This window comes from Palaemon carinicauda, chromosome 15 (genome assembly GCF_036898095.1).
Source record: "Palaemon carinicauda isolate YSFRI2023 chromosome 15, ASM3689809v2, whole genome shotgun sequence".
Lineage (NCBI taxonomy): Eukaryota > Metazoa > Arthropoda > Malacostraca > Decapoda > Palaemonidae > Palaemon > Palaemon carinicauda.
In genome coordinates, this window is record NC_090739.1 from 127,788,445 (window position 1) to 127,794,438 (window position 5,994).

Here is a 5,994-nt window from a genome sequence, read left to right on the forward strand (position 1 = left end):
GTCACACACTCATAAGGTTCCAACAATGTTCAACCATATCTAAGGACGTTTCCACTTATTTTTCTTTAATCTCAATCATCTTATTCATCCTATTTCATTAGAATATGCACTAAATTGCTGGAATAAACTGGAACTATAACTTACAACTGTGTGGTTGACTCTAGTAGTAGAACAAATGATTATTATTGAAAGATATATAGAAAGACTTCTAAAGAAGAAGAAAATGGGATGAAACATGTTTTATTATCAGATTTCTAAACCAAAAATTAACAAAGACAAGTGTTGTATTTTGACCATTGATGTCAAAACATTTTCCACCCTTGAAGTAATGTCACACATGAAATGTGTGCTTTGATTCTGAGAATATTTTGTTTGGTTATTGATAAACTAAAAGCTTCACAGCGAGATTAACTAAATGGAATTGACAGTCGTGAAACAGATTAATGTTAGATTTGAATTTCTGAGAATATATTGTCAGTGATATCATTTATAAAAATGAGCTGCCTGTATTCGTGATATATATATATATATATATATATATATATATATATATATATATATATATATATATATATATATATATATATATATATATATATGTCTCTCTCTCTCTCTCTCTCTCTCTCTCTCTCTCTCTCTCTCTCTCTCTCTCTCTCTCTCTCTCTATATATATATATATATATATATATATATATATATATATATATATATATATATATATATATATATATATATATATATATATATATAATCCCTTTCTGAGTGGGGATACCTTGCCAAAGCTGCACTAGTCAGGGCCACCCATACTAGGTTGGTTTGCTGTGAGCGATCAACAAAAGTCTCCCACCATCACCAATCCGCACGGGCTAGCGTGGTGATGAAAACTAGCTAAATCCAAAACATGGATTGGCATGTCTGAGGCCTTTGTCCTGCAGTGGACTAAAACGGCTGCATTTGTTGTATATATTAAAGTGTATGTGGGTGAGTGTGTGTGTGTATGCATATTTCGCCAACCATATTTCTTCTCTTTTCCATAATAAAATAGACATAGCATATTTGTTCCCAAATATAATTTTTTTCTAATATAAAGAAAAAAATTATATTTAGGCCACATAGCACAATGCGCAGGGACCGAGTTTCATTTCATAGAAAAATCGTTGTATCTATTCATAAATAATGTATTTATTCACGAAAATATACCAAATTATCACAAATTTTATACATAATACGAATAAATAGTTATGCCACCTTACCTGTCAGATTATTTTTATTATTATTATTATTATTAAATGCTAAGCAACAACCCTAGTTGGAAAAGCAGGATGCTATAAGCCCAGGGGCCCCAACAGGGAAAATAGCCCAGTGAGGAAAGGACACAAGGAAGAAATAAAATATTTTAAGAATAGTAACAACATTAAAATAAATATTTCCTATATAAACTATAAAAACTTTAACATGACTACAAAATAGCCTTAAACCACACAAACTCCTATGACGGAATCTGTTACCTGAACAGGGCTTCTAGGAAATTTTCCCTCTTGTGACGAAAGAGGAGAATAAGAGGGGAGCAAGAAGAGAAAGAAGACTAAAGTACGAAGAGCAAGACATGGAAGACGAAGGTCCTTATTCCAATAATAACGGAGTATCATTTCGAAACTATAAAGGTGAACTAAAAGCGGGAAAGTTCTTTTGCTCGAGGCAACACTCGGGCACACTTTCATATTCTCTTCCTCTTGTTTTGTTAAAGTTTTTATAGTTTATATAGGATACATTTAATTCAATATTGTTACTGCTCTTAAATTATTTTGATTTTCCTAGTTTCTTTTACTCACTTGGCTATTTTCCTCGTTGGAGCCCCCTGGGCTTACAGCATCCTGCTTTTTCCAACTAAGGTTGTAATATTATCTTACTCTTGTTTTATTAAAGATTTTATGATTTATATAGGAAACATTTATTTCAATATTGTTACTGTTTTTAAAACATTTTATTTTTCCTTGTTTCCTTTCCTCCCTGGGCTTGTAGCATCCTGCTTTTTCCAACTAGGTTTGTAGCTTAGCAAGTAATAATAATAATAATAAGTGAAGCACAGAGTAAAATCGACGTGGGAAGAGAGCAATCAACAATTCCGGGAACTTATCCCTTCCCTCAACATATTACATTTCTAAATTGGTAGACTTACTTGGTAAGTTTTCGAGTGAACTCTTTCAACACTTTCAAGTGGCAACTTCTGAAGTTTGAAAAGAGCCGCAGATTCCTTTGGACACAAGGGCTTAGCAGTTACGTTTCTCGCCATTATATTTGGATTTGAAAAAAAGAGACATACTATTTTACGGTAGAAATTTCTTGGAAAGGTTCCTTTCAGTGAATGGGTTTCTAAGTGAAATCTGCTGATGTAGATATAATTGTTGGTGTTGTGATACATGGAAGAGATGGATAAATAGAGAACATTTAGGAGGAAAGGGAGAATCAGGAAGTGTATATGGAAGTGGAAAGGATTTTATAAACTTCATTGCAAAGAGAATACTGGAACCACAAAACTACAAGCTGTTATGAGATTCTCGCTGCTTTAATGGGACCGGAAGTGGGAACTAGAGTGGTTTGTAAATTAAGATATTCTAAGGGCGTGAACGAGCCTAACAATTTAGATGGTGCTGTATAAGTAAAAGAACCCTGGGAATTAACATCGTACTTGTTTACAAGGGGAAATTCATGCAATTAAATGTCATTATTATTATTATTATTATTATTATTATTATTATTATTATTATTATTATTATTATTACAAGCTAAACTACAACCCTAGTTTAAAACCAGGACGCTATAAGCCCAAGGGCTCCAACAGGGAAAATAGCCCAGTGAGGAAAAGAAATAAGGAAACAGATGGAGTAGTGTGCCTGATTGTACCCTCAAGCAAGAAAACTCTAATCCAAGACAGTGGAAGACCATGGTACAGAGGTTATGGCACTACCCAAGACTAGAGAATAATGGTTTGCTTTTGGAATGTCCTTCTCCTAAAACTGCTTACTATAGCTAATGAGTCTCTTCTACCCTTACTAAGTGGACAGTAGCCACTTAGAAATTACAGTGCAGTAATTAACCTCTTGAATAATAATTGTTCGTTTTATCTAAGTGTTGTCAGGTGTATAAGGAAAGATGGAAATGTGGAAAGAACAGGCCAGACTATTCGGTGTATGTGTAGGCAAAGGAAAATGAGTCCTAACAAGAGAGGGAACCAGTGTAGTACTATCAGGAAAGTCAAAGGACTCAACAACTCTCTGGCGGTAGTATCTCAACGGGGAGCTGGTGCCTCGGTCAACCTACTACCTGTATATAAGTGCATTTGTGTTTGATATCACAAGCAAAACTCAGGAAGTAGCTGGCACAATATCTTGAAAAATTAATCCATATTTTTTCAAGAAAAAAGTAATCCATGAAAAAAGGCCTCTTTATCATATAAATTCTGACATTTCTCAATTTACATTATTATTATTATTATTAATTGCGAAGCTATAACCCTAGTTGGAAAAGCAGGATGCTATAAGCCCAGGGGCCCCAACAGGGAAAATAACCCAGTGAGGAAAGGAAACAAGGAAAAATAAAATATCTTGAGAACAGTAACATTAAAATACATATTTCCTAGATAAACTATAAAAACTTAACCAAAACAAGAAGAGAAATAAGATAGATAGTGTGCCTAAGTGTACCCTCAAGCAAGAGAACTCTGTACTATACACAGTATTTATCAAATATTTGGTTTCATAAAATGATTAAATTGAGTAACTAAATTTTTAAAGACTGAGTTAACATGAAAGGTTGGGAATTATTTGCGTTTGTTTCGTGTTAACGTTATATTAATCAAATAAAGGATGAAAATAAAAGATTAATTTTCCCTCATCATAATATTGAACTATAAATCAAAGGTCAATATTAATTTTATTCTGAGAAACATTATAGATAAACTTTGAGTTACTTTAGATGAAAAATTAAATGATCTATTTGAAGTTCTTTAGATACTAGTGTACACAGCCCGTCAAAAAGGACGACTAAATATTTACATAAAGATGCACACACACATATTCAACCTTTACTACCCCCTCCTCCTTTACTAACTACAACAAGGCAGTTTGGGAAATTTGCAGGAGATTGTTGTCTTCTCAGTGGTTGCCCGTCAGCGTGATATATATATATATATATATATATATATATATATATATATATATATATATATATATATATATATATTTATATATATATATACACATATATATATATATATTATATATATAGCCTATATATAAATATATACATATATATATATTATATATATATATATATATATATATATATATATATATATATATATATATATATATATATATATATATACACACACACACACACACATATATATATATATATATATATATATATATATATATGTGTGTGTGTGTGTGTGTATATATATATAGGGAAGAGAAGACAATGGGTTGACGAAATAAGAAAGTTTGTGGGCGTGGACTGGCACAGAAAGTCCATAAACATACGCAAATGGAAGGACATGTCTGAGGCCTTTGTTCTGCAGTGAACTAGTATCGACTGTTGATGATGATGGCATATCAAAACACTTACTCTTTATTATATAAGGACAATGTTGGATCTATAAACACATTTTTCCTCAAAAAAAAAAAAAATAAAATAAAATAAAAAAAAAACCTGGATGTAAGCAACTTATATTATCGCGTGATTTAAAAAAGAAACCGGAACGACAACCAATTATCATTATTATTATTACTAGCCAAGCTACAACCCTACTTGGAAAATAAGCCTTAGTGCTCCAACAGCGAAAAATAGCCCAGCTAGGAAAGGAAACAAGGAAATAAATAAACACTACGAGAAAAAATGAGAAATCAAAATAAAAAATAAAAAAAAACATTAACAACATTTAAACGGATAACTCTTATACAACTATAAAAAGACTTATGTCAGCCTGTTCAACATACAAACATTTGCTGCAACTTTGATCTTTTGGAGTTCTACAGATTCAACTACCCGATTAGGAAGATCATTCTACAACCTGGTCACAGCTGGAATAAAACTTCTAGGATACTGTGTAGTATTGAGCCTCATGATGGAGAAGGCCTGGCTATTAGACGCTCTTTCAAAGCTGAAAAACTATAATGAGGAAAACCTTTTCACCGGAAAAAAAATAGCTCGCGAATTCCATTGACCTACTTATCTCGCTAATAAGTTGTTTATCGAGTTATTTCAAAATAACAAGATTCCTTAGATGGTAAAGTCCAAGGAATAATCCAGAACACGATTATTCTATACTATATTTTCAGAATAGGAAACTATTCAGTAAGTTTTAGATGATTTTGATTCATTTTCTAATTTCTGACGTCAACGTGTATATATATATATATATGTATATATATATATATATATATATATAATATATATATATATATATATATATATATATATATATATATATATATATTATATATGCATATATATATTAATATATATACACACACATATATATATATATATATATATATATATACCATATACAGGAAATACATACACACAAATATATATATATATATATATACATATATATATATATATATATATATATATATATATATATATATACATATATATACATATATAAATCCTGATGCGTCTGTGTATTTTTGATAACTTTAATAACACCCCAATTTTCCTGTTTAAAGGTTGGTCATGAATGGCGACTGGCTATCTAAATACAGTACGTATTATAATCACCACCCAAGCTCACTCTCCAAAGCTAGGACCAAGGAGGGCCAGGCAATGGCTACTGATAACTCCCGCAAAACACTTGTATCCCTAGCTCACAAGGATAGTGATGTTACAGACAGTATAAACTATCGATTTTGAGAGGGGCTCGAACTCCCGTCCAGCAGATTGATAAGTATAGTGTTTAGAAAAGGCTACCACAACACGTATTTC